Below are 12,459 nucleotides of genomic sequence, written 5' to 3'. Positions count from 1 at the left end.
AAACTGATTTATTATTTAATACCATTGTTTTTATTTAGAAGGGGTTGAATTTGCCCCCCTCCTAAGGTTGAAAAGAATGGTCATTAGCCATGGTCATTCTTTTAGCTAAAAGAGGGGTAAAAATTTATTAAAACAAAAAGGAGGTACAAAGCAAGAAGGGCCAAACGCCCAGAAAGCATTGCACAACTCTATCATTTTCCATTAAGTGGTCCAACATATGAGACAAATATGGATGTAATTGTCCCCTATCCACAATATTCTAGCCTTGCAATTGGTTAGAATCCCATTTGGCCAAACAATCCACAACTCCATTCCACCCTAGGAATGTGATGAAAAGTAACAAATTCCAAAGAACTGCACAACTGAAGAATTTATCTAATAACCAAATCTAAGTGCCATCCAACATCATCAAGTCGCTTGCCATTCAACAAAGTCACCACCACTTGGGAATCCAACTCACAAATGATCCTATTCCAACCCAAAACACAACTACGTTCCACGACATACAAAATGGCCAAAGCCTCCATAAAGTTATTAGTATAACAACCCTTATTAACTGAAAAAATAAATTGAATATCTCTAGAGCTATCATACCCAACTCCACCTATACTAGCATGACCAGGATTCCCATGACACAAGCCATCGGTGTTAATTTTTAAAACTCCATTAGGAGAAGGGGTCCAACAATCCTCCCAATTTATCTTCCACAAAGGATGTATGCATTTGTTGTGCATGACTTGACCAACCCCCATCTGAACACCCCCTGAAGAGGAAAATTGAGACAATTACCATTATTAATCTTTGGAAAAATATTGCTAATAAATACCCTTTCAAAATTAGAGTTGAGAAGATGTTAGGAGATCTATGTAAGTGAATTTTCAATGGAAGATAAAATCTATTACCTTATCTTTTATACCTTGATTGTAATGTATAAAATCAATGTAACTAATGTGTAATCTAATGTTGACTTAAATATTTTCTACCTTGTAATATCTATAGCCCCTCAAGTTGGGTGATGGTGATGTCTATAAGAAGTATGTGAGGGAAGAGATTTAGAATTAGGTGACATTATTAGGTAGGCTACTTTAGAGGAGAGACAAATAATGGTCAGTTTTGGTGAAATAGGCATTTATTATCAAAAAATAATTATGGAGAGAGAGAGAGAGAGAGAGAGAGAGAGAGAGAGAGAGAGAGAGAGAGAGAGAGAGAGAGAGAGAGAGAGAATGGTTCAATTTGGTAGTGAGTAGAAGTTATGCAAGAGGAAGATGACATCATAATAAGGTTAAAGAAATACAAAAAAAGAAATAATAAGTGATCTAATAATTAGCCATAATGCTATAGAGAAGGTATGGTAGGTAGTGATATTCCCACAAATTATTAAACTCTATTGAATGTATATTGAGTTGAGGGTAAAACTAATTGAACCATAAGTTTAACATTTAAAATAGTTTGGTTTGGATGAGTTCTAAAATTTCATAGGACTATATGGTGCCTACATAAGCATGGTATGATTGAGGGTGAATTTAAGTGAATTAGAAGTTTATGTCAAGATGCACATTTTGATAATGGGTTAGACTTTTGCAGTAGCTTTAAAAACATGTTATACAAAATTGTGTTGTAGGGATATGACAAGAACAAGGCATACACATTTATAAGAAGCAAGATCATTAGTATTCAAAATATCTTCAATTGGGAATGAACTAAGTGAACCAAAAATTTGTGGGAAGATTGAAGGGAATTAGTACATTGTTAATTAGATGCAAAACATAATCAAGACTAAAACTTTCTCAATTGAACAAATTTTCACAAAATATAGGAAAATACTCCTAATAAATACCCTCTTGATATTAGAGTCAAGAAAAAAATTAGGATATTTTTGAGAAAACGTATTGTTGATAGAAGTTAAAATCCATGTCCTTCTCCTTTGTGCCTTGATTGCAATGTGTAACATTGATGAAATATGGGTTTAATCTTGGTGAGTGACAAACGTAGCATCATCTAATAGGAGTTTATTATAAAAATGGTAGTAATCATTATGAGACATTTAGAGTGGACATCATGTGGGGTGGATGACAATGGGGAAGGAAGGGTAATGAAATAATGAATAGGAAGGAAAACACATGTATAGGTCTAGATGAGGGTTCATATAAGAGATATGTATGAGGAAGGGGTAGTCAAAGAAGGATGATAATTTCTATCAAAGAACAACAAAAATGATTCGTCATCATATACTATATGAATTATAATATTTGTTAAATAAAAATAAAAAATGATTCATATTTACATATGATAAGAAGTTTGAGCATTAAAATGTATAATTTCTTTATTATGAAAATAAAAGACAAAGATAATAGTGTAGTAAATGAACACTTACCTAATTGTGATAAGGTATATATGTTGTGACTATGTTTATGTTTACTCAAAAACAAATTTGAATGATAGAAAAATTAAAACACGCGAACTAAGTATGTTCATTGTTGTCAACTCTAAACTTGTATGGGTTCGTTTTCAATATGCTATGACTATTAGATAGATGCTTGTCAAGTACATGTTGATGCATTGATGATAGTCTTACTAGATGGTGTAGAATGATATCTCGAGTACTAATATGATGGGTTCAAATGAGTATGTAGATGGTTGATGTTCTTGTTGTAGAATGTGCAAAGGTGGTTGTGAATTGTGGTGTCAATAATGGGTAAGTGCACCAAGATGGTGAACAAAAAATTGGACGCCATCCAAAAATAAATAAAAATCAATGTAGCGTGTACCGGTTTTTTTTTTCAAATAACCTGTATGCGTTACATGTAGGAAATTGTGAAACAAAGCACCACATACGTGGTACTATTAGGTTTAGTAACATGCACACGGTGTTTTTAAAAACATCGTGTGTGCGTTACTAAACGTAATAGTAACGTGTACGCATTATTCTGATGATTTTTTTTTGGCCTAACTGGGTTCATTCTACCTGCGACCCAATTGAAAAAGCCATGGTGAGAAAAGCATAGTGCCCAAAACATGAATGTGATTTGAGACCTATTGGCAAAAAATGAATGCCATGCCATCTGAGAGATGAGATTACAATTTATTTATGTATTTTTTGTTTCCTATCTCGAATTTCACTATAGTTTTGTAATTTTTGATTTATTTTATTTTATTTTATAAATTTTATATCAGATGCTCAACAAAACAACCCCCCTCAAGAGAACATTCCCCATCAACAAAATATGCCTTGTAATCCTCCTAATCCTTTGGTGACCCCTTCCCAAACTACACAAGAGGATTTACTAGGTCGTTTAGCACAAAATAGGGTTACAATTACCAACCTTGTGGCTAATTGAAAGCATCAAAATAGTAGCACCATGCAGACCTTGCCCAAGCCCTAGAAATAATGGTGGATAGTGTCAACAAAGTTTCAAAACAAGTCACTGAATGGGATGCATATAGAAACTCATGTCAAAACTTTTATGCACAAGGTCTCTCATATGATGTTGTAAAGAACAAAGAAATAAGAAAAGCACAAATATGTGCTTTTCTTCACTGATCCCTAAACCGAGGAGACCCTACCTCTTAATTCAAAGAAGTTTCCTATACATTGGTTTAATCACATTGCCATGAAGACACAATTTTGGGATAGGTGGTGGATGGTCTTTGACCAACCTCCTTGCAATAACTTTGAGGTGCCATTATATTTTTTGAGGAATCTATACTATGAGTTCATCCTAAATGAGATCCCTAATTATTTTGATATGAGGGAGTTCCAGGGGAGAGGTGGAGGCTCTGCCCAAGATAGGCCAGAGGCTCGATGTGTATAGAATGTTCAGAATCAGGTTCCACATGCTCTGAAACCCTTGGTGCATGTGACAATCCTTGTAGCCTTGAAGGAGTCTATGGAGATGGAAACTCTTCAATAACTTGCATCACTAACCGACAACATTATCAAGCATGGGATATGGTTGTCACATCCTCTTGGCCTAGATGATGTTACAGGAGCCCATGATGGTGCATCAACAGATGATGGTGTTGTAGCTATACCACTTACTGGTAGCATGCCCAACAGTTATCAGTGCATCACCTACTTTGAGGTATGCTATGGGGTAGATGACAATGCATGTGCAGATGGTTCGAGCTCCCATCAGTGCACACGTTGTAGGGCTAGTTGTGAGGTTTGTGGTCCAGATGATGTGGTTCTCACAAATCACCTCGTGCAACTGGTCTTTGGTAGTCAAGTATGTTGATTTGAATTTATAATGTTTCATTTAGTAAATACTTTAAATTTTCAAGTGTAAATAGATATTTAATTATAGTTCAAATTAAACTAATGAAAACATAATGCATTTTAGGATATACCAAATTTGGGTATGTCATCCACCACACCTATCACAACTCTTGCACCTATATCATCATCAGAGGTAAAAAAAATTGCAATTCATGTCAAAATAGAATAATATCTTGATTTCAAATTAATGTTTTATAATTCATCTTATCTGTCTAATATTTGACAGGTGTTGACTGTGGACCAACTTTCATAGGTTCATGATGCCACAACTACGACCATTTCATTTAGCCTAGAGAGTTATACAGTAATCTTCTTTGTACACATTGTTAGACACAATGCATCACTGAGAGGGGGGTGAATCAGTGGTTCTCAAACTTTTCCCTTTAACTATCCTATGTGAGCATATCAGTTATCAGATTTAAATTAATACAAACTTGTCGGTTAGTGGGGAGACCAACACAAATGAAATCACACACAAAGGGGCATCTCATAACACCAGCATATATGAGGAAAACCTAAGATGGGAAAAACCTCAGTGAGAAATGTTGTTGGAGTCTACTGCTCCAATCTAGTCTCACAATCAATCTTTGATTACAATGTTTAGGGCACCAACCCAAGGAGCACCAACCCCTGATTTAGGGCATCTTCCCAAGGAGCTACAACCCCTGCACTGAGCTACAACTCAATGAATACAAAAACATATTTTGATACCAAAGTTATCTTCTTGTTACAAATGAATTTTGTTTCTCTTTTTTAAATCTCTCTGTCGGATCTCTTGTCCAATTCTATGTCGGCTCTCTCTTTTGGTTTCCTCTTCTCTCCACTGCTCTGCTTCTCTTTACTGGTACTACACTCTGTCAGTTCTATGCCTGTCTTCTCTACAGTTACCTTCACTTCTTTCCTGTTAGTATGGACACTACCAGTTCTCTCACTGCTAATAGTTGAACACTTCAACCTGGTTCTCCCTCACACTTAGTCTGTTCTATTTCTTCTTGATGAGCACTTGACTGATTTCTTCTCACATGCAGGAGCACTCTTCATCCAATGGCAATACTCTCTCCTTCAACAATACTTAATAATATCTTTGGCTTGCATACATATAGCCTATTTTTCTCGCCAAAAGCCAATTCAAATTTGAGGCGGTTAGGGTTTTTTGATCAACCTCGAGGCAAACCAAATCCAATCAAATCTCATTCAATCTGATCTCCAAGATATTTGTTTGTACATCACCACCATTAAAGTGCCTTCCAATACGCATTTTCTAAACTTAGCAAACACGGCCTTGTATCTCGACCTGCATCTATCAAACGCCATAATATCTCAGTTATTTCTTTTGAAAAGCAAGCACAAATATCAGATCATCCTTCCTTGATCCACTCAACAAACTTCTCCTTCAATCTGCTACCATCTACAAGATCAGTCCTTTATAGATTTCTATTGTTTTCTTCATCTCGAGCCCCAATCTTCTGCATTTCTTCCTCGAGCCTCGCAATCAATATTTAATGTCAACCAACTGCAAGCTACCTCACCAACATGACACTTCACCTACCTCTACAAGCTTTCCACTTTATCTCCATGTGGCATCCATGTTGGCATCCACCTCTCCTTGAACAACTGTGTCAGTATGAATGGAATCACCGACCAACTCTATTATCGGTTTCATCTACTCGCTTACTAACCCTGTCTGTTAAACCCTCAAATCGGTCTGTCATCAACCTTGCACTCTACTTCTCTTCCAGTGGAACACTCAACCAGTCAGCAATTTTGCTAACCTACCTTATGCACATCTTCATTAGATGGAAAGTCTTCTGTATCTACAACTTGTCCATATTACCGGTGGACTTACATACCGGTAAACACTCTTGATGACACCATGTCATCATCCTTCAATGGAATCCATCTTCAATCCGGCCATTTTCCTCTGTCTGCATCTGCTCAGCCTTACCTTCTCCCTACTCAGCTCGGACTATGTCTCAACCGGTTTGTCAAAGTGACAAACCCGTCACCCTTCATTTGTACCAGCAACTCAACATGTCTTCTTTGTCAATCCAGTGCATATCCCTGATCTCATGCACTTGAGGCATTCCTTTGATTCACCGGTAGGTCCGGTGTGAGTCTTTTGTTCTACAACCACATAGCATACCGGTGACCTATACATCCTTATTCTCCTATGTTGATGTGATTCAAGTAATATTATGCCTCTTCATCATAATCAATAGCTAAAGCACCTTTCTCATCCTACTTGTACACAAGTCATAGGCTTGCCAGTTGGCAACCACTCACTGTCAACACATCACTCACCAGTTGACATATTCTCCTTACCGGTCATACATTGTACTAGTAACCTGTCCATTTCGTCCACATAAGTCAAAACACTAACTTGTGTACTGGTGACTCTAGTGGACATTAATTTAAATGACATTCTCTCCCTTACCTTACCAGTGTTCTGCAACACAAGGTGATATTGAAGATATCTCATCCTGTACTCATTCATGATAGTGTTGCACATACATCTCTTATACCGGTAGGCATCCTATACCAATTGACATCAATGGCAACACAATGCCAACAATCTCCTCCTTTGGCATTTATGTCAACTCATGTAGTATCTGGCATACTACATAGTCTCTCTCATCCTTTGTGCGATCCAACTCTCCCCCTTCGTATAATCCATGGATTCTTACACATGTAGTATGCGGTATACTACAGAAAATTTCTCCCCCTTTCACAACAATGGCAAAGGGCACTGCCAGGATATCATTCCTCCTTGTATTTTCCTGTTACTGACATAAATTTTTCTCCCCTTTTTCTTTACTGGATGTATCTCCTCCTTTGATACCACTTGTTACATCTTCTCAAGTCACAACACTTGAGATGTAAGATTCAACCATCAACTGACACCAATTGAGAATACAATTTTGATACTTATCTGTTAAAGCACTCAATTGCAAACGAGTGTCTCAATGAATACTATTTACTTGTTGGTCAAACTGCATCACTTTCCGTTTGATCCCAAATTTCTTTAGAATCAAATGTGATTGTACTATGAATACAACCAACCAAATGACAAGTAGATACCCTTAACCATGAAATTCTCTTGGATATTCCTATTGCAATTTACATCATTTGCAGTTTGGGCAGTTAGTATCCTTAAAAGTTCAAGCATGTCAGCTCTATATCATAAGCACTTGAACTCCCTCTGAGCTATACATTGTTAGGTCCACAATGCCTGTCAGGTCTAATGTCGGGGCACCAATCATCTCCATATACTGGTTGAGCTATGAAAGTGTGGTCATCTGATGATCTTTCAGCTCCATTATATCAACCACAACCTATGACATGATCCTGGATATACACAATGCCATACTATTTCATCATCATGCCAAGACTCAAACTGGTTAGCCCAAAAACATGCATGCCTGCATGAACAACAACTGGGCCATCATATATCTTTCAGGTCTTTAAAAACACCACCTGAGACATAAACCCCACATTCCATGCTACCAGGGATAATGCAATGATCTCCAGCCTCATTGTCTTACATAACCTACAAGTACCTATTAGCATTCATGCTGGTAACATCCTACACATACCAGTTTCCTATACCAGTCCATCATCACTACCATAGGACCTCCTTATAGATCCTGACATTTTGTGTCACCTTGCATCCGATTCCAATTGATAATCTCCATCCATTGACATAGTAGTAGTGATCCAACTTTGATTTGTAGGTGTGTAGCTAAGGCAACCATTACACACTTATCTTCTCATTTCCATCCTTCATATCGGCAGTGTCTTGTTCTTCCAAGTGTCCTTCTTCATTGAGGGGGTGAATGATAAGTTTAGTGTACTGCTCCTCCTGAGGTCTTGCATCTCCTTTAAGCCTTAGGAGATATCACCTATCCATTGAATGCACAGTGTCGATCCATGATCTTCTTCCTCCATACCTGCTTGGTCTCATTTTTCTTCCTATTTTCAGTCATGGGAGCAAGTCTTACCACCTTCTTCTAATGGGTCCTTTCATTTATGGACTCTGCATCACAACCAGAGGTGGTGATATAGTAGCACACAACATCCATCTCTACTTCATGATAAGAGAATCTCTTAGCATGTCGGTTTGACCATCTTCTTTTGGTCATGTTGTTGTGACTAGCAACCGAAACTAGTGGACCTCTTGCTCCTACAGGGACATTTCTCCTTTGACTCCATGCAGGTCTCTGACTTCCATATGATCTGGATCCGTTTCTCTGTTGAGAATAGCTACTATATTGGCCTCTATATGACTGCAAATTCCTCTTCCTGCATTCAAATTCTCTATGGCCAATTCTATTGTAATTATAACACATAATATTTTCACGACTAGGAGAGGGGACATGCATGTATCTACCCCTGGATACATTTTGTTGATATGCATAATGTCTATGAGATCCTATATTATTCCTTCTAGATCTCTTTCTACATTCTTCTTCCCTATGGCCATGACCATTACATGCAAAGCAATAACCAAAGAAGGAAGATTTATTACTTACAAATCTATTCTGCCATACATGGGGAGATCTTACCGGTCTGGCATCTCCATTTCTCCTTCTTTGAGGATGGATCCTCGATTGTCCATTCTTTGCATTTCCTCTATTTGGTCATTTCATCTTCCACAGTTGTCTTGACATGTGGGCGGTAGCGTTTCTTTGTCTTCTACTGGTAGGATGTCTTCCTTGTTGTCTTCTCATGTTCTTCCTTCCAGTGAAGTTGTCTTCTCCCATTTTCCCTTTTCCTTTGGGATATGCATTGCTCCTCCTTCTTGCAACACCAGTCTTCACCAGTTGTGGTTAGGTCAACCTTCTTCCAAGGAGCATTTCTGACTGTGAAGATTTGTCCCTTGTTTTCTCCATTTGAGGAGACAAATAGAATGTCATTGTGGGGGGAATTCTTGTTGGTTGAGTATTCACCAGCACCACTGCCTAAACCTTCAGTGTCCTTGGCAATACTGCTACTATCAAACCAGATTCTTACCCTGAGCTCATCTTGACATTTCTCAAGGTCATTTTGGAGAACCTTCATTTCTCCAAACAACTGTTGATATTCTTCATTTTTTACTTTTAGCCTAGATGGTAGATCTTCACACCGGCACTCCTTGGTGCCTTCTTCTTGAGACTTCAACTCTAAGAAGCATTTCTCAAATTCTTCAAGGCATTTTACCAACTAGTTCTACTCCATTATAGCAGCATTCTTGAATAGCTTGTACTCATTTCTTACTCTTCTAAGTTCTTCAAGTGCATTTACAAGCTCTCCTTCAAGATAAACTTTTGCTTCATCTTATTTTTCACCTTCACTATCACTGTCAAACACATCTCGCTAGTAGGAATGATCTGCATGATCATTCTCAGATATGTGCCTTTCATCTTCTGATTCTTGAACCATGAAGAGGTGGGTTCCTTCTTCGTCAATGTTGTGGCTGCTAGTAGATCTACCTTTATCATCTACAAATAAATGAGATGCATTTCTCATCATATCATCACAAGTCAGTCTTGCAGTAGTGGGTTCATTTCCATAGAGCTTCTTCAAACTCTCCCATAAGTTTTTTACCGATCTGCATTTGTCCACCTGTGAGGAGACATTATTTGTTAACCCATGGAGTATAGCCTTCATTGCTGCCTCACTGCACTAGTTTCCTCTTTCTGCATCAGAATCGGTGGGAAGACTGACTTTCCTAGGGAAGCCATTTACAACAGACATCCACACATTAAACCCTAGAGATGATAGGCAGACTTCCATTCTACAACTCCAAATAGAATAGTTTGAACCATGAAAAACTGGAGTAGGGATTGACACTAAACAAACCATTGTATCCTTAAGACATAATCTACCCAAGTTGGAGAAATCTTGTCTGATTGGGAACTTAGGCTCTGATACCAATTGTTAGACACAATGCACCACTGAGAGGGGGGTGAATTACGCTTATCAAACTTTTCCCTTTAACTATCCTATGTGAGCATATCGATTATTAGATTTAACTCAATATAGACTTATCGGTTAGTGGGGAGACCAACACAAATACAATCACACACAAAGGGACATCTCATAACACTAGCATATACGAAGAAAACCCAACATGGGAAAAACCTCGGTCAGAAATGTTGTTGGAGTCTACTGCTCCAATCCAGTCTCACAATCAATCTCTGATTACAATGTTTAGGGAACCAACCCAAGGAGCACCAACCCCTTATTTTAGGGTACCAACCCCTAATTTAGGGCACAAACCCAAGGAGATACAACCCCTGCACCGAGCTACAACTCAGTGAATACAAAAACATATTTTGATGCCAAATTTATCTTCTTGTTATAAATAAATTTTGTAACTCTTCTTCAAATCTCTCTGCTAGATCTCTTGTCCAGTTCTCTGTCAATTATCTTTCTTTTGTTTCTCTCTTCTGGTTTCCTCTTCTCTCCATTGCTCTGCTGCTCTTTACCGGTACTACACTTTGTCAGTTCTATCTTTTCCTTCTCTGTAGTTACCTTCACTTCTTCTCTTCCAATATGGACACTACCGGTTCTCTCACTGTTGTCAGTTGAACACTTCAAACTGGTTCTCCCTCACACTCAGTCTGTTCTATTTCTTCTTGATGAGCACTTGACTGATTTCTTCTCACATGCAACAACACTCCTTCATTCAGTGGCAATACTCTCTCCTTCAATAGCACTTAATAATGTCTTTGGCTTGCATACATATAGCCTCGTTTTCCCACCAAAAGCTAATTCAAATTCTAGGTAGTTAGGGTTTCCTCATCAACCTTGAGGCAAACCAAATGCAATTAAATCTCATTCGATCTGATCTCCAAGACAGCTGTTTGCACATCACCACCATTAACGTGCCTTCCAATACACATTTTCTAAACTTAGCAAACATAGCCTTGTATCTCGACCTACATCTATCAAACTCCATAAATATCTTAGTTGTTTCCTTTGACAAGAGAGCACAAAGATTAGATCGTCCTTGATCCACTCAATAAACTTCTCCTTCAATCTGCAAGATCAATCCTTTCTGGATTTCTGTTGTTTTCTTCATCTCGAGCCACAATCTTCTGCATTTCTTCCTCGAGCCTCGCAGTCAATATTTAATATCAACCAACTACCATCTACCTCACTGAGATGACACTTCACCAACCTGTGCAAGCTTGCCACTTTATCTCCACGTGGCATCCATATCGGCATCCACCTCTACTTGAACAACTATGTCAGTATGAATGGGATCACCAACCAACTCTGTTACCAGGTTCATCTATCGAATTAATAACCCTATCGGTTAAACCTTCAAACCAGTCTGTCATCAACCTTGCACTTTGCTTCTCTTCAGGTGGAACACTCAACAAGTCATCACTCTTTCTAACCTACCTTATGCACATCTTCATTAGATGGGAATTCTTCTTCTTCTATACCTTGTCCATATTACTAGTGGACTTACATACCGCTAAACACTCTTGATGACACCATGTCATCATCCTTCAACAAAATCCATATTCAATTCGGCCATTTTCCTCTGTCTGCATCTTCTCAACCTTGCCTTCTCCCTGATTAGCTTGAACCATGTCTCAATCAGTTTGTCAAAGTGACAAACCCATCACCCTTCATTTGTACTGGCAACTCAACATGCCTACTCTGTCAGTCTGGAGCATATCCTTGATCTCATGCACTTGAGGTATTCCTTCTATTCACCAGTAGGTCCGGTGTGAGCCTATTTCTTTGCAACCACACAACATACTGGTGACCTGTGCATCCTTCTTCTCTTATGTTGATGTGATTTAGGTAACATTTTGCCTCTTCATCACAATCAACATCTCAAGCACCTTGCTCATCCTGCTTGTACACAAGTCATAGGCTTTTTGATTGGCAACCACTCACTGTCAACACATCACTCACCAGTTGACATATTATCCTTACCGGTGATACATTGTACCAATAACCTATCCATTTCATCCACACAAGTGAAAACACTAACTTTAGTACCGATGACTCCAGTGGTCATTCATCTGAATGACAATATCTCCCTTACCTTACTGGTGTTTTGCAACATAAGGTGATATCGAAGATATCTCATCATGTACTCATTTGTGACAGTGTTGCACATACATCTCTTATACCGATAGGCATCCTATACCGATTGACATCAAAGACAACACAATGCCAAC

This window comes from Cryptomeria japonica, chromosome 3 (assembly GCF_030272615.1).
Source record: "Cryptomeria japonica chromosome 3, Sugi_1.0, whole genome shotgun sequence".
Classification (NCBI taxonomy): domain Eukaryota; kingdom Viridiplantae; phylum Streptophyta; class Pinopsida; order Cupressales; family Cupressaceae; genus Cryptomeria; species Cryptomeria japonica.
The sequence above is the reverse complement of the archived record's forward strand: the minus strand, read 5'-3'. Positions refer to the sequence as shown.